Raw genomic sequence first — 25194 nt, forward strand, 5'->3', positions numbered from 1 at the left:
GTCTTCTGCTCTTATTTTAGTTTGTTGATGATAGATTGCTTGTGAGAAATCTCTCTGTTCTTTTAAAATCAGATAGAGGCTTGTTTTTTTTTAGGGGAAGCAGGAAATCTAGAATGAGGGAACATTACTTGTGTTGATATGCTGATTCTGGTAGCCTAGAAGCTCCCATCTAAGATATACTTTGATCGACCCACCCCGAATGCATATGCACACATGCACATTGTGACACATGGCACCACTATAATTAAGCTTGTTTTGATGGATTCGGATTGACTGAACTGATGAAGCTAATCTGGTGGGGGGGTTCCCTTTCCTGTGAATTTCTCGAGTGTCATTGAATTTGCTATACTAGTCTTGTATGCCTATTTCTGCAACTTTATTAATTATTCTAGGGTCTCCATTTATATATCCCAAAATTTGGGTTTCCAATGATTATTGGTAAATGATACAAGCCAAAGTTTCAGTGCAGCTGAAGTCTCTAATTTCTCCAATAATCTTTTCATACTGAGGTACTGCTAGTATTGTAGATCATCTGACCAAATTGCCTCGCGGTCCTTTTTATTCTTTCTTATCCTTTAATATTTGCTAACTGAATGTCTACCAGGTGTGGACAAACAAATATTTAATGTTGCATTAAAAACAGAAATAATATTTCTCATCAGCCTTTATTTCTCAATTGATGTTTTGTAATTGAATTCTATTTCATTTTTCTAGAGACTTCAATTTTTCGTAAATGGAGATTCTTCTACTGAAATTGATACAGATGATGTAAAAGGATATTAAGAAGGGAAATCTTTATATACCCATTCTATCTTACACTTATTTCTGTGGAAATTGTGCTTACTTGATTTGGATTTGGATTTGGACCATGCCTATGGAAGTAATTTGACGACTCTAAAAGGGCCTTGGAAGATAATAATTTCTTCTCAAGGGAGGATTAGTAGAACAACCATATAAAAAAGAGGCTTCAAAAAATGTCAAGTCAGTAATAATTCTATGATTAATGCTTATTTATTTATTTATTTGGTTTTTAATTCTTTAGTTTCATTTTAGAATTTTATTAGGAGTCCCGTCTCATGTATACTTTAGATTGATAATATAGATTCTTGGATCATTTAAACTACATTAATTTGGTATTAGAGCAACTTTCGGGATCAATAATTGTTGTTTGGATTGGGAGGCTTTTGGCAATCAAGAGGAAGTTTTGTGAGCTTTGCTAATCATGAGTTGCAAATATTAAATAATCAAATGGCCAAATTGAAACATATATTTTTTGAAAATCGAAGAATAATCTAACAATTATGAGGCTGAAACTTATTCAAGAAAATGCAATAATTGATCATACAACAATTAAGGGGTTATACCTTACTTAAGTTAAGACAGTCAATTTGTACAGTAATCTTGAAGTGTTGGAGGAAATGAGGAAGGGAGAAAGAAATCCATGGGAAAGATGATTGAAAACATAGATCAGCTTGTAGAACAATGGCAAGGGTTAAAAAGAAAAAATTCAAGAAAATCAAAACCAAGAGCTTGGTGGATAAAAGCAGATCAATAATTCAACTAAGGTTGTGGTATCTTACAAGAAATACATGAGATAGACAATTTAAAGAATTTTGGAACCCAACCAAAGGCGACTCCAGGGAAGAAGACGACAACCTTGGGGAACTCAATTCAAAGAAATTTGAATTGCTAGTCACGATCGAATAATATTTGGAAACACATGATCCTTTTGACTGTTTCCATGCAATTGAACCCAACATCTGCTCTCATGTATTCTTTTTTAGGCTTTAATTACAACAAAGATTCACAAGTTTGGTTGTGGAGGATTATATCCTTAATGGCACTTAGGCTACGTTAATATACTAATAAACTGAACTAAAATCACGACGGAAGAGCTAAGCAATTGTTGATCTCAACATCAACCGGCTAAAAGAAGTAATCAACTATATAGATCCTAAGAAAGAACCTGAACAAGACAAAACATACTGAACAAAGTGAAAAAAATACCAATGAACTTAGTTTACATCCTAGTAAAGAATCTGTAAGAAAAAAGAAGAAAAAAAATACTAATGAAGTTCTGCTTCGTTTACCAATCGACAATTCCAACTAATTGTGAACTCTAGAAATGGAAAGGAGTTGTGGGGGCACATGTGATTATAGTAATCTGATTGCTCCCATTGAGGTGGTAATCCTATTACCTTTATTGGATTACATGTAACCCATGCAGATTTTTTTACGTAATCTAGCCAGTCTCTATACCTCGATTTGAGCTCCTCCTCATGTCACCAACCCTGCCCGCCAGACAACTCTCAACTCGTACGAATCTTCTTCCGATCATTTCACAAACAAAACCATATTCATAAAATAATTCATTCTATTTTATCATGCAGATAATAATCTTAAGTAGGTGAGATGATAGACGATGGTAATTGCAGAATTGAGATAACCAGATTGTTCCCATGCTGGTGGGTTGTGCTTGCCTGAATGGAAAATGGGACCTACAGAAGTTGGTTTTTCTTTATTTTTTTTTTAAGAAAATTTTGCCAATGGGGATGGAGGAGAAAGATCTCAGAAAGAAAGAAGAATGAAGAGAGAGAAGAGATATATTAAAAATTTATTTTTCTTTTATAACTCATCTTGCCACATAAGCCATCTAGTAAATTTTTTAATTTAAATTTAATGAATCTATTTGTAGACGAGTCTTGAAAACTAAGGAACTAAAATGATTAATTTGAAATATGAGAGACCAAATGAGCCTATTATTTAAAACTCAAGGACCAAAAATGTATATTTTCCTAACTATTTTTTGAGCTTTCAATTTTGAATTCGACTTCATCAATAAATTGCTCTCCGCACTCTATCTTGATCTCACTCATGCTCCAACTCGCTCTAGGGAAACCAAATATGCTAAGTATCTCTAGCTCTGGTTTATGATTTTATATCAAAATTATTGTTATTTTTCTAAAACTAAAATGGATATATATCATTTGTTATATAGATTCCGGCAGGGTTTCAAATAAAGAAATTAAAAAACATTCTAAACAAATTTCAATGATAAAACATCATAACAAAGGTAAAAGCTAAATACAATAATTATCTAAACAATTCAAAGTCACACTATCTAAACAAACATTTTTTAAGAATTTAGGGTCAAGCTTTCTTTTGCTAAAGTCACGCAACTCGAAGCTTAGGCTCTTGAAGCGCTACAAACATTTTCCTATTCTCTCTTTCTGTAAAGATGTTTGTAGCTTTCATGAAGAGTTCATTGTCGTTCACGATTCTAGGTATATCTCGTAAGGCATTCATTACTTCAAGAATGTAACAACTTGGCATATCTCTTTTCCTATTATCAATTGATTCACACAAACGTTTCAGCTGATTACAAAATTTATTAGCAACATCACCTTTGTGATCTTATTCTTATTCTTTTTTCTTTCCTTTCCCTTTAGTGTGATCCTCAGTAGAATATGCTAAATATTCAGTATCATTAGTGTCATTATGCTTCATGTCTTCAAATGTATCATCATCACGTACATATTTATATGAATTGCCCTCAATACTTTCAAGTATAAATCCTTGAGAGGGTGTCCATGCTCCCTCTCCTGTAATTGCAATATCCTTAAAAAGAATGTCTAATTGGTCTGCACTTTGTAACCCCTTCGCTCGAAATTTTGCTACCTCATGCTTAACCTACATAAGATTAGTTAATGAAATATTTAATAAAAATTTTCATTCCTAATAAATAAAACTATATAGATAAATGATATACCTTTAACTTTTCTTCTCACCACTCATTTGTTGCCTCAATAGTTTGACCCAATGGATTCCATCCTAATCCTGTCTTGTTTCCAACCAAGTCTGTCCATATCTGTCAGTCCTTTAATACACCCCATTATTTTTCATTTGTCTGAAGTCATAATTTCTATCGGTTTTCTCTCTAAATGTTCTAACAACATTTTTTCATTCAACTTTACTTAAATATCCATTTGGCCTATTTCCTTTCAAAGTGACTAAATCACTCCTTGAAGTTCAGATTCTCTGAACATACAAACATTTTTTCAAGACTTCAACTTTAAGAACATCTACGTTTTTGCTTCTTCAAATAAAATGTACGCATCAAATACATAGAATTAGAGGATCAACAAGCTAGAGGATGATCAAAGCATATCAACAAGCTAGAGGCCGATCCAACCCGACCAACAAGCCAGAGGGGGACCAAGTAGATCAACAAACCAGAGGTCGATACAAACAAATCATCAAGTCCAAAGACCGACCCTCCAAGAAGATCAACAAGATTATTTTTCATGAGAAAATATCAAAGGATCAAATAGTAGAGATTAAATCAATACAAATTCAATATTCAAATTCAACGAATCACATTTCTCCGAAAATCTCATCCAACACAAACCCTCCCATCTTCAAGAACTATATGGATGAAGGATTGTGGAGGTCCTTAATTTCATAAAAATCATTGAAGTTGAACCTCTCTATCATGCCCACATTTCCATTCTCATCGGCCAAAGTAACACCCAATTGAAGAAGCTTCAAGTGATCCACATTGAATTTTAAGCCTTATATGTTTTGTTCCTTTGGAGCACCTCTTGGGGTGAATCGGAGAAAGCCAGTAACTCGGTGTCAAAGGTGATCACCGAAAATCCATAATTTTTTGTTTTAAATTATATTTAACTTAAGGGTTGTCCTTCCAAAAATATTTTTAAAAACTTCACTATCAAGTAAATGTCAAATTGCTAAAAATATTTTAAAATATAACAAAATGTCATAGTCTTTCAGTGATAGATGATAGTAGTCTATCAAGATTTATCAAATATTTTGCTATATTCGTAAATATTTTGGTTCATTTTTTTTTATTTGTAAACAATCCACATATTTATGGATTTTCTACCTAACAAATTATGATTGAACAATATGATAAGATGCAAGATGCACAAAGATTAATGTAATTAAGTTTTCTTTTTCTTTTTTTCTTTTGTTGAAAATATAATTACTTATTTTTTCAACTCAACGCAACCATATAGAAAAGTCACAAACAAACAAATATTTTTTTTTTTTGTTTTAGAAATAGAAGAAAGAGAACAAACAAATAACCTTTGATCTCGACGTTAAAAGTGAGTTTTTGAACAAAGAGAACTGTTCTTATAAGATCATAAAAGAACACTTAGAATATTTTCAACCCTTGCATCTTTTCATACACCATTACATCTTACCTTACCATAAATTTCCCAAATAACTAATTATAAGTTATGACATCATAAAAAATATATTAAATTGGATCTTTATCTTTAAAAAAATTTCTATGTTTTATGCACCGTCATCTTATTTTGTTTTAAAAATATTTGGGCTAGATTCTTACTTTTTCTTCAAGAAATTAATTAAGAACCTTCATCTTATTTTTGTTATTTAAAATTTGATTTTTAAAATAATTTATACCCAAACTTTGAATTGTATCACTTTAAAAAAAATTAATAATTGAATAAATTAAGTTCTCTAAATTTCCATACGTGAATTAATTTAAATTATTTGTTAAGATTTTATTTTAAAATTGGTAATACATACCATTTTCACATGCATATAAGATTCTTAAAATTCAAGAATTAATCTAATATTACACTACAACAAAAAGAATTTTGCAATTGGATGGGTAGAGAAAAATTTGTCATAAAAAAACACATTTTTGACAGAAAAAATGAAGTTTATTTTTGTATTCCTAAAAATTTATGAAAGTTTTTAAGTATCACCAATCTGTTACATTATTAATGGTCATTAAAATGAAATAATTACATTTTTCTTGTTTTTTTTTTTTTTTTTATATGGTGCTATATGCAAGATTATTTTTCTTCCAAAATTCTACCATCTAATAAAAATTATCACATATATGATGTTGTTAAGGGAAACAATTCCAAAGTTTAGGGCAAAGATAATCGACTATTTTGTTTTTTAAAAAATAAAATTTGGAAAATGAAAATGAATTAACGTTTATTATAATTATTATATTTGAAACTGTGAGAATTTAATTAAAAGTTTTAGTTAGTAGCCAAATATATATGTTTAAAAAAAAACGAAAGGATATGGGGTGCAAAAGATTTAGATAATAAGATAAAAAGTGATATTTGATGATGTTATAATAAGAAGAGTTTAATTAATTACAATTTTTTTTACATAAATTAATTCAAATTTTAGTAAGCAGGCAAATATGTTAAAAAAGAAAAGATATATGACGGTGGAAAAAGTTTTTTTAAAAATAATAAAAAAAAAATATTTAAGTGATATTTGATGAAGTATATATATAACTTAATTATAAGAAGAGTTTGCATTGTAAAACTTAGTTTCGTTCTCACTTTCATGCGTTTCATCAACCTTTAAGGATCAACAAAAAGATCAAATATAAAAAAACCCCTCTTTTTCAGGTAAATTATATTCTTCTTTGATAATTTCTAAAACAAAAACAAAATACCTGCTTCTTACATTCAATCTTTTTTTTTTTTTTTTTTTTTTTTTTTTTTTAAATAAAATCTTTAAAGGAGCCGTTTAAATTGAAGTTTTCTCAATGTCCGGATAACTGAGAATTATATGTCTGAAAATAAAATTATTAGAAATTAAGGATGACTATGTTTGGTTGTGCATGAGAAAATAATGCCGGGAATAGTATGTGTGAGAATTAAAGATAACTAAGCTACTGGAAGGAAGGAAAATGGTGATAGGAATGGGTAGAAGAAGTGAAAACCCACACTTCTCAATGAGTATTTAATTCCTTCACTTGTGTACCTAAATGATGCCTGGAAAATGCCTTTTTCAAGATAAATAAACAAAACCCACCAACCAAATATGGGTCCCATTCCCACCCTCTTTTTCCTCCAACCAAACAGCCCCTAATCATGGGATCATTCGGCAAGTCTGATATTGTAATCTCTTTCAAGAATTGATCGTTCTTAACAACTGTTTTTCAAAGTTTTTAGTGGTTGCTTTCGATACCGAGTTCCCTGGCTTTCTTCGATCCACCCCGAGGGTGCTCTAGAGGAACCATTCTACAAAGATTTAAAATTCAATGTAAATCGCTTGAAGCTTCTTCAATTGGGTATTACTTTGGCCGATGAGAATGGGAATATTGGCATGATATAGGAGTTCAATTTCAGTGATTTTGGTGAAGCTAATGACCCTCGTAGTCCTTCGTCCATACAATTCTTAAAAAACGAAGGGTTTGAAAGAAGGATTACATCTTCTGAGTTTCAAAGGGCATTTTGGCCCATTTGCTGTAGTGGTCGAATCACCAAATGGGTCACCTTCTATAGCTTCTATGATGTCGCTTACCTACTCAACCCAATGATGATCAAATCCATTATGGATTCCATCATGGTGTTCGCTGCCAAGGCACAATGTCTCTTAGGCACAGTTGTTAACCTCAAGCACATGGCTGCTACTGCCACTACTTACAAAATGGCGAACTTGGACTTGAAAAGTTGGCCTAGTTACTCAATGTGGAGTGTAACGGCCTCGCCATTACATTGGTTCTGATAGCTTGTTGATGGATTCTGTTTATGCAATGATCAAGAAGGTGCTTGAGTTTTTACCAAAGGACTTTGACGGGTTTCTATATGGCTTGCATTATAGCATCTAATGATCGTTCATGGGAACATCATCCACCAATTTTTTTGGTCACCATTTGGACCTAGTAGGTTTTATGGTTGTTGATGATAAAATTCAGTCAAGGGAACTCACCTCATTTTTACATGTCTTCAATGGTAAATTTGTAATTTAGGAGAAAAATCACCTGCAAGATAATCAAAAGAGTAATACATTGGTGTGGTACTTGCCACAGACACTCTGATGCTTAAGTCAGTACTTTGCACAAATGTCAAGGAAAATAGTTTTAAGGGAGGAGATGAGCTTACCTTTCATGGGGCTGCCATGCTCTATTTATAGTTGAGTCTTAGAGGTATTCCTTACTCCAATTATAAATTGACGGTTGTCACGTGGAAGTAATGTGCATTTTTTCTTGGCCAAAATTTGGTATCAACAGTTGGCGCTTTCTGTGGAGGAAGAAGTGATATCTGCAAGAAAATCTCAAAACACGCCATTTAAACAGAAGAAGTAATGAGTCGACAAAAGAATGGCGATTCAAATCAGGAAAGGCATCCTCGAAGAACCGTTAGTCAAGCGAAGAACAATAATGTTGTTCATAGCCCGCCTCGGCCTCAGCCTCCCAAGGCATAGGAAGAAGGGAAGATCGTGGCTCTGAGAGGAAGATTGATGTCCTATACAACAATATGGGACAGGTTTTAATACTATTGGGAAGGAATTCCGTTGATGAACATGATCGTTTAAAAAAGGAAGGACAAAACGACTTACGGGAAGACGTGGAAGAGAGGTCAAAATCTAAACAAAGTATATCAAGGCAGTATAGAGAACGCTTAAAGTGAATAAAGAAGATGTGCGAACAAAGCATGAACTCATTCGCTAAAAGCGCAGACTGACTCGAATGGAACAAAAAGCTAGAGAATCCCAGACACAGACTTAAGGGAGCTAATCAAAGAGAAGCGGCGCACAAAAAGCCATGCCAAATCTAGGCTGAGGTCGAGGCACACCCGTGGAAAAAAGAGTTTCAAACGATACAGACGGAAATAGGAAACATTCAGAGAGGCAATCCCAAAAAGTTACAGGCCGATCAGAGAATAATCAGTTTATTTTGAACTTGCCTAAAAGCTCGAACTACGAAGGAAGAGGAAGAGGAGAAAATCGCAAATCTAGAAAAGAATTGGGTCTCATCCATAGAGAAGCCAAGATCGAGCATAGACGACACCGAGCGCGAGTCGAGGTGGAATCAAGGATATTAGAATAAAAAATTGAATGGCTTTGGAGACTGACCTGGGCAAACTGATGACAGAGAAACAACATATGAAGGAAGAGCTTGAGGCATAATCTAAGGCTCAACAGAGGAAAGCCAAGCATCTAAAGGTTAAAAAAGAGATTTGTGTCCTCTTTGGCCTTGATGGTCGAGGAAGAGGTCAAATTAAAACTGAAGAAATTTGTGCCCTCCTTGGCCTTGGTGGCTGAGGATGAGACCAAATTGGAATTAAAGAGATTTGTGCCTTCCTTGGCCTTTGTGGCAAAGGATGAGGCCAAATTGGAAGTAAAGAGATCTGCCCTCCTCGACCCAAGGAATTTGTGGCTGAGATCGAGGCAAGTCTTTTGTCTCTTTTACATTATTTAAATTTCGTACATAGTGTAAAGAAGGAAACTATGCCCTCCTCAACCCAAGGAATTTGTAGCCGACACCAAGGCAAGGCAAGTCTTTTGTTTATTTTACATTCTTTAAATTTCATACATAATGTAAAGAGAGAAACTATGCTTTCCTTGACCCAAGGAGTTTGTGGCCAAGGTTGAGGCAAGTCTTTTGTTTTACGTTATTAATTTCAAACATAAATAATTTAAAGGGAAAAATCATGCCCTCCACAACCCAAAGAAATTTGTTGCCGACATGAGGCCAAATCCCAATATTTCTCTTTAAATCAAACTTGAAAAAAAAAAACATAACTCGAGATTAAGGCTGACTCTAGAAAAAAATGTATGATAAGCATTTACTTCCTTGATGTTGGGATTAGTATCTTAATTCTCCCGGAGTCTCGTAGTTTGTAATATGTACACATTGTTATGAATAAAATAAGAGTTATTTTATTTGGCATTTACTCATATTTAATAAAAAAAGCTCCATGATTATTGTATGTAAACTTAAGCATGTATATGAGATATACAAGTGGATCATGCCTTAAGTGAAAACCTAAAAAAGTCTGTAGTATAAGGATTAAGAAGGGATACCTGATCTTGGCGACACTACGGATATGACCCACTTTGTAGAGGTTTGCAAGTGTTGTGAAGTACTACAAATGGTAGATCCTGACTATTAATGTAGAAACATGTGAGTGGGGGTGTCCTATACAAATAGTTTGTATAAGACCGGACATCAAGATGCTTAGTCTCTTTATATAACGTTGTTGATACTTGAGACTTACATCTCACCTAAACGACCATAGGTGACATGACCTTAATCCTGAGTGTTTTGGGAAATCCTGTCTTTGAGGGCGGTTCTTTGATTAGTATGGGTGAGAGTGGCCAAATTGCCAACTCAACATGCCTACCTTTTTGGGGACTTGTCTGATTTAGGAGTTGGGAACTCAGTTACACAAGATTGAATTCACTCCTTCCCCAAAACATGGGTAAGTAGATAGATTGCTCCCTTAAGAATTGATTCCGGATCTTGAACATAGTGGTCACAACTTCTCTTTGAAAGAGAGGACCCAATCATAGTAGGACTATGACTTATGTTCATTAGAGGGATTGGTGGTACTTAAGGAGTTAGATGTAACTATAGGGGCATAACGGTTATTGGCCCAGCTGTACTTACGAGCGATCTGTGAAGGGTTATCGCACTGTTGATTAGTTAATATGGACACAAAATATATCTCTAGTAAAGAGAGCGCAACTGTCGATCTTCAGTGGAGTGCTTGGCAGTTAGCGGATGGTGGATCATGTGACTAAAGAGTTTAGTCAGTTATTCACGTACCATTGAAGCTTCAAGCTATAGGTTCATAAGGTCCCCTTGGTAGCTTAATGGATTCGAGTTGAGAATCAGTTCTTGGTGTTGACTTTAAATGTTCAAATTGACAAGAGAAAATTCGATTATATATGATATGATCGATGTGATGTATGAGATACATCAAGTGGAGGATTAATGTAAATGAAATTTACATTAAGTGCCATGAAATATAAAAAGAACTATGGTTTATATGTTTCATGAGATGAAATATTAAAACTATAGGTTATATATATAATATGGTAAGTTAGTTATCATATTTATTTATAATAATATTAATTACTAGATAATTATATCTTTTTCTCTAATAACCAAGTGGGTGGGAGGTTATTGGTGGTTTCATGGTAATCTTGAAATAAAAGGAAAAACGTTTTCCTAAATTTAGTAAGATTTGAGATTTTCCATTCTCGGAAACTCACTCACGGAAAGGTTGTCAAGTGAATAAGATTCATTAAATGATAGCTAAAAAGAGACTAAACGAGTGACACTACACGATAGTTCACTCAGCCGGTTGTAGCTAAACGATCGCAGAGCATTTGCTAAACGATTGGGTATTCGTCTATGTAAGAATGTATCAACATGCAGCGGAAGCAACAAGGATCAATAAGCATTCAAATTCACTAATTTTGGTAGAAACTAGAGCATGCTCATCTAAAATAAGAGGGTTTGTAGTCATACCTTTGAATAACTCTTCAAGATCTCGATCAACAGTAGTAAACTTCTTATCATCAGTGGGTTTCGTTCCTGACGTAGGCCCTTTACAAAACTTTTTAGGTTTCGAAATAACGTTTATTTCTTTTTTCCTTCAATTTCATCATTGATTGATAAGTCTGTAACAACAACATGGTCAAATTATAAGTGATTTTGTTCATAACAACGGTTGTTCTTATGGTAGATAACTCTCTGGGAGAGATTCCAGTATCATGCTCACTTAACTCGTCTCATCTATCATCGCCCTGTGAGCCTCCTCAACATTAAAATGAACCATCATATCGAGAACGTTTTCTCTTACGTTGGTTCCATATTTCATGCGCGTAACATAGACATACTTAATGGCTTCATGTCTAACAGAAGATGACGATTTCTGAACATCTCTTGTAATGATGCCATTATCTCACGGGCGGTGGGCATGACCTTATCCTTCGTGTTGAGTACATCAGATATACTCGCTAAGATATAGGCCCGGGCTTTCTCGTTCGCCCTCACCCACCTATCATAGATGTCCCAAACATTTCGGGTGGCTGTTGAACTGGGAACTGGAGGACACTTCTCCAACACAAACCTCATATCTTCTACAACTAATATCGTATTGATGTTTGACTTTCAGTTCGAAAAACCCTCTCCATTAAATTTATTAGAAGCAAGCAATTGTATGATTGAGTTTGACATTATTGAAACATTTTAAATAATCTCTATTAAATATGCATCTAAATCCCTTTTTAGCAAAAATAATAAAGTACCCAATAAATCTTTATTTATTTGCAACAATACTTTAGTGATTTAGAACAATTGCTACAGAGGGGCAGTCAAGAATTCTTTCACAGAAGCAAGATAATTCTTGACCAAGTACTATCTCTAGAATAACTCATATCCCGATAGTTCTTTTGGTTATCGCTTTCAGTCAAGATCTTTACTAACAATTAGTAATTCTTTGTAAGTGTGACCTGCCATTTTTAGATCTTATAGAACGGTATGAATATGCCTCCAAAATAGAAGACAATACCCAAGACGGAACTATAAGACCGAATCCTAAGTTATAACCCTTTGAAAAGATTGCAGCGGTTAATGACTAGCTAGTGTCACCTAAAAACGACAGCAGACGCAACATAGGAATCTCACAGTTCAAACTAATTGAGGAGACCGTAGGACAATGTTGACACATTTCCTTCAACCACTTAATACATACTACCTCCCTTATTCACCTTGTTATTGACCCATGCAAACACTTTCCGAATGAAGCAGTCGAAGTAAAAGCGACATGAAGCCGAGCATGGATTTTACGGTTTGAACTCTTGAGGACGTGAGAGCTAATAACTATATGTCAAATATATTGTTAATCTCCCACTGAAGTGTTCTAAATGCTTGGGTATTTTACTTATGTGTATCGGCTAATTTTAACAACCTAAGTCTAAGTGGTTTATCCAAGTATAACGCTTATAATTGGATTTAACCTACAATGTCTAGGTGATAAACCATTTTATTACCTCATATCGCTCATGCAAGCTCAAAAAATCAGTTACCAACGCTCAATCTTTCGGTCATAATTCCCAGGTAGAAGGTGTTCCATAAATCGTCAACTTAAGTAACCCCAGCCTTCGACAGGTTTATGAACTGATATGAATTTTTAATCGAATTTTACAAGGTAACAATCTATTTTAATAATTAAAACTAGTTGTTAACCTAAATGAGCATACAACTGTTTCTTGTTTTGGATTTTAAACGTCTAACCCAATTTTATAATAGCTTACAACATTTTAGACATGATAAACATCCACAACATTCAGAAAAGACATTCAATATCTAATATAACCATTATATTAAATATAACCCTAACATGCATACTATATATTATAACAATTATAACATACTTTCAATGCATGTAACATGCTTCCTACGGTGAGGTTTTAAATCTACATGGCATACTATATGCATATACATGAATTATTTAATTATTACATACATCACATGCATAAACAATTAAATACTAATTGATATGGTTTTAGTTTTGGTATAAACAAGCAAACAGATGCCTAACTATTACAAATAACTTCAAAACCGTCTTTGAACCACTCGAACCGCTCCAAACTAAACCCAAGCATCTTGAACCGGATCAAAAAAGTTTGAACTGGACCAGCTAAAAACCCTTTGAGGCTGAATGGATTGGACCTCGAGAAAATCGGTCGAACCGGCTACTCTCGGTCCAACCTCAAAATCTCGCTAAGGCCGATCGTGTAACACTGAAGGCTATTGTCTAACGCCATCGCCTAGTGTTGAACAGAGGTACACGATCACTTAGTGTCTTCTGTCTATTGTATAGTGCAATCGTTTAGCTCTCGGGTAGAACTACGCGATCGCTTAACACCATCGCATACGCTTCATGTGATCGTTTGGTGTCCATCGCAGCTACACGATCGCTTAGTTCCATTGCATAGAACATCATCATGTCGTTGAGTGCCACATCTACATGATCGCTTAGTTCCATCGCATAGTACTTCAACGAATCACTTAGCTCTGTGCCTAGACGATCGCTTAGTGCCATCACATCGCTTAGTGCATGCCGCAGCTACACAATCGTGTAGTGCCATTGTATAGCACCTTCAATGCATCATTTAGTTCCCACGAAAAGCTAAACGATCGCGTAGTGCTATCATATTGCATTTTAACGCATCGTTTAGCTCCCGCAGGTACACGATCGTCTAACGTTCAACATCACAACAACCAATGCCCATTGCTATACGATCATCTAGCTTTTCTTCACATTGTGTAATGCTTGGAACTAGATGATCATTTACCAACTGAACCTCAACGACGATTTTGAGCAGAAGCTGAAAAACTGGAATAGCAGCTCGACCATCTTCACTTATTTCTTTAATTACATCTTAATTTCAACTCTAATGATTCCAAATAAATTACAGACTCTTGATAACACATATATGCTCATGAAACAAGAGCCAATTAAAAATTTAATTGAGAAATTAAAGAGAAATAAAATGCTAAAACTCAGAAAACCCTATCAGTGCGCCAGTTTCATATATCTCATGAAGAACACCCACCACACCAAAATTAAACCGTATTGAATGCTTATATGATTCTCTGGTGCCAATTGTAAGAATGTATCAACATGTAGTGGAAACAAAAAAGATCAATAAGCATTCAAATTCACTAATTTTGGAAGAAACTAGAGCATGCTCATCTAAAATAAGAGGGTTTGTAGTCATACCTTTGAAGAACTCTTCAAAATCTTGATCAACAGCAACAGTCTTCTCCAAAGAACACCGTGAACCACCTCAAGATCTTTCCCACTATCTTCTTGGTGCTTTAGAATGAGTTGTGGGACTTAAGAACAACTTGAAGCAATGGAGAAATAGAGAAAAGCTCACTGCACAAACTTTTGAGAAGAACTCTTCTTCCACACGAAATTTTCTCTAAAATTTTTATTGAAATATATGCCTCAATTTCACTCCATTCTTCTTTATTTATTGCAGGTGAACATGCAAAGAAGAATGCTGCATGACTTGTAGCTTATGCTCGGAGTTAATGAAGATGAGGAAATGAGTTTTGTGTGAGCATAAAGAAAATGGTAATGGAAAATCTTGATTTTCCATTTTAATGCATGTATTTCAACTTTCCAATTTTTCTTTAAAATCAAAACTGATTTCAAAATTCAATTTTGAAAACTGAAAATTTAATTTTCTAAAATTAATTTCATAAATTAATTTTTAAATAATACTAATTAATTTAATATCAAATATTAAATAATTTTTGCACAATAATCATCTTCATATATTTAAATCATATTTAAATATTTATTCTCTTGTTCTGTTTAATTTGAACGTTTCAAATTAATTTCTCAAACTACCCTAAAGCTTACCCATTTATGAACTAGTAGGGGGACCTCGCGGACCTATAGAACATGGGCTCCAACGATCCGAGATTAATCGGCTAAACTCATTAGACCGATCTAACCCCCATTCGTTAACTAATTGGTCACTCCACTACAACCCATAGTTGAACTCCCCTCACTGTAGATATATTATGTCCACTTAATAACCATAATCAGTAAGTCGATCCTTCATAAGTTGTTCGTAATCACAGTTGGGTCAAAATAATCGTTTTACCCTTATGAATACATCTTGTTTCTTAAGTTCCCACTGACCCTCTGATGAACAATTCTGATTCATAATCCCTATGAATCAAATTCTTTCTCTATCATGAGAAGGAGGGCCCCCGATTGTTCAAGACCTTGAATCAGTACTTAAGAGAACAACCTATCTGTTAACCCTAAATCGGGAAGGAGTGAATTCCATCTTGCAGGGCTATGTCCCCAGCTATTCATTCAGTCTTATCCCCAAAATGAGAGGCATATTGAGCAGTGCTGTTGAACTACTCTCACCGTTTGCAGATCAAAGGATAATCCCGTAAAAACTGGAGTTCATAGCTAGCTCAGGATTAAGATCGAGTTAACCTAGGTTATGTAATAAATGAAATAGTCAGTTTTAATAGTAAAAGGTCGTTATAAAGAAAAGTGACTATTTTCCATGGTCCAGTCTATATGCAAACTCATTTCATAGGATGCACCCACTCATATGTCTCAACATGAACGATTTGTGGATCACATCATTTGTAGCACTTTACAACTCTTATAACAACTACAAAGTGGGCTGCATTCAATAGTGTTACCAAGATGAGATACCCAATTTCATCCATATACTTATTAGACCATTTAGGCTATATACTGTTAAGTTAATCCTGTTTATGTTACTATATAAAGTTACAGTATTCATACTATAGCCGTGGATATGTTTATTGGATTTTCATAATAAATGTAAAATCAACAATTTATTATTATTGATAGAATGTTTAACACGAAATGCGAGTTCTAGGAAATTCCCAATAGTCTATATGATAGAATTTTGTCATCTCCCACTTGCTCAATCATTTACACGATTGTTATTCCTCCGGTCTCTTCCTAAAACCAAGTCCACACAGAGCCCACACTTCTGGATCATTACACCGAGAATACCAAGGTAGCCATTGTGGTGGTGTCTTACTCAACTCGACATAAGTCGAGGTTTTTGGAGGCCATTCATTGTGTTCACGGTGTTCGTGTGGTGGTTGCTGATTAATCGTGTTGTGTTACGATCGTTGTGTTCGAGCGTTCATGTGTTGCAGTCTTAGAGATTGAACGAGCATTCATGATTGAGGGAGTTAGAAGATGAGTCTTCAAAAGTATGTGTTCTCTTTCCCTTGCTTATCTTGTAAAACATGCTGTAATTTCGTATTGTGTATGACCTATAAGGTTTTGTTTCTTGATTGTAATTGTGTATGTTCAATTTCGAATGAAAATTTGGAACGATCATTCTGCTACTCATGGAAATTTTCATGTCTGATTTTCTTCAATTGGTATCAGAGCCAGGTTGTTCTGATATTCCAAATTCCAGTTCTATTTTGAACTTCTTTTACAATCGTGGTGGGTTTTCTGCATTACGTTTAATTGTTAAATGCGTTTGTGGATGGCGTGAATGTTTACGGGTTTATTTACTCTGTTTAAAGCTTTCTTTAAATTACAAAGTGTTAATTCGTAAGGGCCTTTGTATTTTTGGGCATAATTAACATGCTATCGAGTCTGTAATTCAAAGTGTTTGAGTTAGTCGAGTCATTCGTGATAAAGTTTCAAAGCATGGAGATGCGATTCTCAGCAAAGAAGAAGAACAAGAGTTGGTTGTGTTGTGTAGCCTCAGGTAAACGATCGTTGGGATTTAACTAAACGATCGTGTAGTATTTATTTAACGATCGTTTAGCTAATCGTTTACTCTATCGCGTAACGGTAGTTGCCCGATCGCGGAGATGCTGGAGGTAGACGATCGTAGTGGGAGCTTATGATGCTCATCGTTTAGAAAAAGGCGCGCGCTAAATGATCGTGTAGTTAGCATGCCTCATCACATAATTACTGACTACACGATCACGCGGTATACGATACGAAGGCGCTCGCGCAACGATCGTTTAGATGATGGTGCTTCACTGCATCATTTTCCTTTAGACGATCGTGTAAGGCTTGCGTTGCAATTTGTGAGGGCTTCTGTGTTTTCGGGCATAATTAACATGTAATCGAGTCTGTAATTCAAAGAGTTTAAGTTTGTCGCGTCATTTGTGATGAAGTTTAGAAGCATGGAGATGCAGTTCTCAGCAAAGAAGAAGACAAAGAGTTGATCGTATCATGTAGCCTCAGGTAAACGATTGTGTAGATTTTTCTATGCGACCGTATAGTATTTACTAAAGGATGCTAAACGATGGGGGTAAAGTGTTTTCTCTATTGTGTAGCATCGGTTGCCCGATCCCGTAGAGGTTGGAGGTAAACAATCGAATGGAAGCATGTGATGCTCATCGTTTAATAAAAGACGTGCGCACTAAATGATCATGTAGTTAGCATGCTCATTGCATAGTCACTGACTAGACTATCACGAGGTATACGATACTTAGGCACCTGCTCAGCGATCGTTTAGACGAATCGTGCTTCATCGCATCGTTGTCGTTTAGATGATCGTATAAGGCTTACGTTGTGAAGCGCGCTGCATGATCGCGTACCTCATGCTTCATCGTATAATAAAAGGTACATGATCGTTTAGCTCTAGAAGCGTAGGTAAATGATTGAGTAAACCGTTTACTCTTTCATGTAGACGATCGCTTGGGTTTTGGTATATGATCAGTGGAGACGTGGACTTCGACTGAACGGTTCAAGACCCAGTTCACCTGTTTGAACCGGATACTCTTTGCTTTTGTAATATTTAACTCTAGTTTTTTAGGATCTGAGGAAAATTATCCCGGTTCATCAATTTTTGTTTAATATACATGAGATGTATGTCATTTATATGGCATAGTGTATGACATATAGATTTGAAACCCCAGCTTAAGTTGTGCAATTATTCATGCATCATGTATTATAAGTGTTATAATATAGCATGATGAAATTACAAGAAAGCATGCGCATGTATCATGAAAATATAAGAGTTATATTTATGCATGCAGTAAGCATATTCATGCATCATCCTTATATGATAAGCGTATAGTATAAGGGTGAATGGAAGTATGTTTTGCATGGTTTTTTGTTGTTTTGTATAAGTATTATATAAAAAGTAGCAATGAATGAACAATGGATGGAGCATGACACTTAGGCTGTTTATAAGCGTTATGAATGCCTTATATGTGTTTTCTTTGCGTTGTGAATGGTATTGATTATTTCTGTTATAAGCGTTATAATAGAAATTAGAAATAAAACCGATAAGAAAGATATGCATGCGGACTTAGGGTGAACTCATATATTAAAAGGGTTTTGAAATTGGATTGAGATAAACCTAAGTTCAAGGTTCTAATGGAATTAAAAACCTAATTTTAATCTTTTAAATCAGTTTAATAGGATTAAATTGATTGGAATAAAAGATTAAAATTGTATTAAATCTATCTATAAGGGACCTTTCGTCTAAGGTAGGTTTTGTCTAGGCTAGAGTACTTAAGCTGACCAAAATGAAACACCCCTATCTGGAAACCTACCTGGAAAGGTGAATTAGATAGATTTTTTTCAAGCATGCGACAGTTGGTCAAAGACTTCATTAAAGAGTTTAATGGATGATGATCAAAAGTTGTTTCAAGTATCCAAGGTAAAAGTTACTCTTGGGCAAACCTAAAAAGTCACTTAGTTAAAATTCTTAGTCATGTTTTTTCTAATTAAACTAAACTCTAGGTTATAAAATACTCAGTGGGAGGAAGAGATGTATCTGATATGTCAATGATTCCATTCACGTTTCTCCCTAAATGTTCATGCCGTGAGATTCATGCTTGGCCTCGTAGCGAGCATCCCCCTTCGGATGGTGTTTGCATGAGTCAATATCAAGGTGGACGGAGAGAGTGTTTATAGTAAGTGGGTGAAGGGTGTGTGTCAACATGTCCTACGGTCTCTTTTATTGGTTCACACCGTGAGATCATTCTTGCACTCTCTCGTGGCGCCTTGGGAGTGTCCCCCTTTGGATGGATTTTGTGTAGTTGGTCAATATCAAGGTGAACTCCAGAAATGGATAGGGTCACTTTAGTTTTTGCCTCAATCGGATTTTTTCCCTTCGAATTGGCTACTTGAGGCGAATCTTTAGGGCCTAAAATGACGGGTCACACTTACGAAAAATTGTTAAGCAACTTAATAGTTTCTTGACCAAATCAATGATGGCTAGTCGTTATAGGAGCAAGAGTTGTTTTGGTATTAATGACTGGTTGAGAATGTCTCAATTCAGAGGAGGGATAAATTGACCACCCTTCGGCAGCTTTTGTCCTAAACCTTTGAAGCGTCATTGTGAAAATAGATGTCACACGGGGTTCATATTAGTTTTGCTAAGCCATATTGTATGTTTTATGTTTTTTCAACGGGTATTTACTTAAAAACCTGACGTAGGTCAATTTGTTTTTGTTTTCAGTAACATGTTTGATTTTCTGTTTAATGCCTCTAGTTTGACCAATTACATACAGTGGAAATAGTCTTGTAAAGCGTATTTCGTGGTAAACGACCTCGAGTTTGTCATGGTTGAGGAATGTTCTCAAGTCTCAACCCTTGATGCATCATGAATTGTTCATACTGCATATAAGGTATGTATGAAGGCTAATTCATTGGCCCCACTTCACATATTGGCTAGCATACCTGATGTTTTGGCCAAAAGGGTTGAGAACATGGTCATTGCATGTGAGATCATGGACTTGTTGCAAGATTTGTTTGAACATCAGTTCTTACTTTTCGAGCACAAAGGGATGGATGACAAAACCAGTAGTGTCAGTTCCCAGTTAACCTTTAGGAAGAGAAAGCAAGTGTTGCTGGCTCTATTGAAATTCATCAACGAGAAGTGTTCTCTGATATTGAACTTAGAGCTTATTTAGGTTTTGATGCTGATCCTACTACTCTACAAAAGAGAATGTCTAAAGATAATAAATATGATTTATTGGTCCTGGAGATGTGTTTGGTAGAGAATAATGATTCTGCTTGGATCCTTGATTCAGGTGTTACTAATCACGTCAGTTTCTCTTACCAAGGATTTAATTCCTGGAAAATGTTGCCACAGGGAGAGTTGACTCTACGAATCGGTACTGGTGAGGTTGTTTTAGCTGTTTCTGTAGGTAGACTGACGTTATTTTTTGATCAGAAATGTTATCTGTTACTAGATAATATTTTCGTAGTTCCTCATATAAAGAGGAACTTAATCTCGGTTTCTTGTCTCATTGAAAAAGGTTATACTATCTCCTTTTTTGAGAATAAAGTGTTTGTTTTCAAGAATGGAATGAAGATTGTTTTTGGTTCAATGGAAATTAACTTATATGTAATAAGGCCGTTAGTCATAAAATCCTTGTTTAATACTAAAATGTTCAGTACAGCGACAACAGCTAAAAGACCCAAGGTTTCTCCTAAAGAAAACACTTATCTTTGGCATCTATGGTTAGGTCACATTAACCTCAATAGAATTGAGCAGTTGGTGAAAAGTGGATTTCTAAAGAGTTTTGAAGAAAACTCCTTACCGGTATGTGAATCATGCCTCGAAGGCAAAATGACCAAACGAACTTTTACTGGAAAAGGTTACAGAGCCAAGGAAGCCTTGGAACTTGTACATTCTGACCTTTGTGATCCGATAAGTGTTAGAGTTTGAGGTGGGTATGAATATTTCATCTCTTTCATAGATAATTATTCAAGGTACGGGTATCTCTATCTAATGCAACGTAAGTCTGAAGCCCTTGACAAGTTCAAGGAGTATAAGGCTGAAGTTAAAAACTTGTTAGGTAAGAAGATAAAAACACTACGATCTAATCGTTGTGGAGAGTATATGGACCTCCAATTTCAGAACTATATGATAGAATATGAGATTACGTCCCACTCTTGACCCCAGGTACACCTCAGTAGAATGGCGTATCAGAAAGGAGAAACAGAACCTTGTTGGACATGGTTCAGTCTATGAATTCACCCTAAGTCTGCATGCAACTCTTTCTTATCGATTTTAGTTCTAATTTCTATTATAACGCTTATGACAGAAACAACCAATACCATTCACAACGCAAAGAAAATACATATAAGGCATTCATAATGCTTATAAACAGCCTAAGTATCATGCTCCATCCATTGTTCATTCATTGCTACTTTTTATAATATTTATACAAAACAGCAATGAACAATGCAAAATATGCTTCCATTCACCCTTATACTATACGCTTATAATATAAGAATGATGCATGAATATGCTTACTGCATGCATAAATATAACTCTTATATTTTCATGATGCATGTGCATGCTTTCTTGTAATTTCATCATGCTATATTATAACACTTATAATACATGATGCATGAATAATTGCACAACCTAAGCTGGGGTTTCAAATCTATATGTCATACACTATGCTATATAAATGACATACATCTCATGTATATTAAACTAAAATTGATGAATCGGGATAATTTACCTCAAATCCTCAAAAACTAAAGTTAACTATTACAAAAGCAAAGAGTCTCCGGTTCAAACAGGTGAACTGGGTCTTAAACCGTCTAGTCGAATTCCACGTCTCCACTGATCGTGTACCAAAAGCCAAGCGATCGTCCACATGAAAGAGTAAACGGTTTACTCAATCGTTTACCTACGCTTCCACAGCTAAATGATCGTGTACCTTTTACTATAGGATGAAGCATGAGGTATGCGATCATGCAGCGCGCTTCGCAATGCAAGCCTTATACGATCGTCTAAATGACAACGATGCGATGAAGCACGATTCATCTAAATGATCATTGAGCGAGCGCCTAAGTATCGTATACCTCGTGATCGTGTAGTCAGTGACTATGCGATGAGCATGCTAACTACACGATCATTTAGTGCGTGCGTCTTTTATTAAATGATGAGCATCACATTCTTCCACTCGATCGTTTACCTCCAACCTCTACGGCATGGGGCAACCAATGCTACGCAATAGAGCAAACACTTTACCTGCATTGTTTAGCATCTTTTAGTAAATACTATACGATTGCATAAAAAAATATACACGATTGTTTACCTGAGGCTACACGATATGACCAACTCTTGGTATTCTTCTTTGTTGAGAACTGCATCTCCATGCTTCAAAACTTCATCACGAACACGCGACAAACTTAAACTCTTTGAATTATAGACTCGAGTACATGTTAATTATGCCCGAAAACACAGGGGTCCTTACAAATTGCAACATAGACCTTACACGATCGTCTAAACAACAATGATATGGTGAAGCACCATCGTCTAAACGATCGTTGAGCGAGCGCCTTCATATCTTATAGTGCGTGATCATGTAGTCAGTAACTATGTGATGAGGCATGCTAACTACACGATCGTTTAGCACACTCCTTTTTCTAAACGATAAGCATCATATACTCCTATTACAATCGTCTACCTCTAATGTCTCCGCGATCAGGCAACTACTGTTACGCGATAGAGTAAACGATTTACCCCATCGTTTAGCATTGCTAAACGATCGTTAAGTAAATACAACACGATCGTTTAGTAAATCCCAACGATCTTTTACCTGAGGCTACACGACACAACCAACTTTTGATCTTTTTCTTTGCTGAGAACCGCATCTCCATGCTTTAAAACTTCATCACGAATGACTCGACTAACTCAAACACTTTGAATTACAGACTCGATAGCATGTTAATTATGCCCAAAAATACAGAGGCTTTTACAAATTAACATTTGTAATTTAAAGAAAGCTTTAAACAGAGGCAATAAACCTGTAAACATTCACGGCATCCACAAACGCATTTAACAATTAAACGCAATACAGAAAACTCACCACGACTGTAAAAGAAGTTCAAGTGAAATTTAGAATATCAGAATAACTTGGCTCTGATACTAATTGAAGGAAATCAGATATGAGTATTTCCATGAGCAGCAGAATAATCGTTCCAAATTTCCATTCGAAATTGAACATACACAATTACAGTCAAGAAACGATAACTTATAGGTCATACATAATACGAAATTACAGCATGCTTTACAAGATAATCAAGGGAAAGATAACACATACCTTTGAAGACTCATCTTCAAACTCCCTCGATCATGAACACTCGTTCAATCTCTAAAACTACAACACATGAACGCTCGAACACAGTGATCGTAACACAACACGATCAATCAGCAACCACCATACGAACATCGTGAACACAACCAACGGCCTCCAAAACCTCGACTTCAGTCGAGTTGAGTAAGATACCACCACAATGGCTACCTTGGTATTCTCGGTGTAAGAATCCAGAAGTGTGGGCTCTGTGTGGACTTGGTTTGAGGAAGAGACCAGAGGAATAAAAATTGTGTAAATGATGGAGCAAGTGGGAGATGACAAAATTCTATTGTATAGACTGTTGGGAATGTCCTAGAACTTGCAGTTCGTGTTAAACATTCTATCAATAATAATAAATTGTTGATTTTGCATCTTATTATGAAAATCTAATAAATATATTCATGGCTATAGTATGAATACTGTAATTTTATGTAGTGACATAAACAGGATTAAGTTAACAGTATATAGCCTAAATGGTCTAATAAGTATATGGATGAAATTGGGTATCTCATCCTGGTAACACTATTAGATGCGGCCCACTTTGTAGTTGTTACAAGAGTTGTAAAGTGCTACAAATGATTTGATCCACAGATCGTTCATGTTGAGACATGTGAGTGGGCGCATCCTATGCAATGAGTTTGCATATAGACTGGACCATGGAAAATAGTCACTTTTCTTTATAACGACCTTTTACTATTAAAACTGACTATTTCATTTATTACATAACCTAGGTTAACTTGATCTTAATCCTGAGCTAGCTATGAACTCCTGTTTGTTCGAGATTATCCTTTGATCTGCAAACGGTGAGATTAGTCCAACAGTACTGCTCAATAAGCCTCCCATTTTGGGGATAAGACCGGATGAATAGCTGGGGACATAACCCTACAAGATGAAATTCACTCCTTCCCGATTTAGGGTTAACAGATAGGTTGTTCTCTTAAGTACTGATTCCAGGTCTTGAACAATCGGATCCCCGCCTTCTCATGATAGAGAAAGAATTTGAATTAAAATGGTTTAAAAGTCATTTTGTGTCTTAAAAAGAAAATGGAAAAACAATCTGCATGGTTGCACAAAATGGAAAATGGATTTTCTCCATTACTATCATCTTTATGCTCACACAAAAACCATTATCTTCTCTACTTTAATTCTCCAAGCATGAGCTGCAAGCCATGTACTCCATCACTTTGCATGTTCATCTAAATATATAAAGAAGATTGGAGTTGTTGTAGAAAAAAAAAATACAAAATTTTGAGAAAAAAATATCGGTGAAGAAGATTTGAGTGAGGCACAATTCTTGAGTACATGGCTAGCTGCTCAGTTCTAAATGAAAGATTTGGGTGAGGCGCAGTATATTCTAGGGATCTAGATCATTCAGAATCGTAAGAACAAGAAGTTAGCCTTGTCTCAGGCATCGTACATCGATCAAATGTTGATCAGGTATAGGATGCAGGATTCCATGAGGGCTTTGCTACCCTTCAGGCATGGAATCGTTTTGTCTAAGGATCAATGTCCTAAGACACCTCAAGAAGTTGAGGAGATGAGATGGATTCCCTATGCTTCAACTGTTGGAAGCTTAATGTATGCAATGTTGTGTACTCGAACTGACATTTGCTATCCAGTAGGGATTGTCAATCGTTATTAACCCAATCCAGGATTTGATCACTGGACAATAGTCAAGACGATCCTCAAGTATCTTCGAAGAACGAGGGACTATATGCTCGTGATGGAGATAAGGATCTGATCCTTATAGGATACACAGACTCTAA

At 35.3% G+C, this 25194-nt stretch overlaps 1 pseudogene; it reads left to right on the forward strand.

Annotated features, from left to right (window-relative positions):
- The first annotated feature begins 6893 nt into the window (after positions 1-6893).
- LOC120084765 lies at positions 6894-7633 on the forward strand (annotated as a pseudogene).
- The last annotated feature ends 17561 nt before the right edge of the window (positions 7634-25194 follow it).

The sequence above is a fragment of the Benincasa hispida genome, chromosome 9, assembly GCF_009727055.1.
Source record: "Benincasa hispida cultivar B227 chromosome 9, ASM972705v1, whole genome shotgun sequence".
Lineage (NCBI taxonomy): Eukaryota > Viridiplantae > Streptophyta > Magnoliopsida > Cucurbitales > Cucurbitaceae > Benincasa > Benincasa hispida.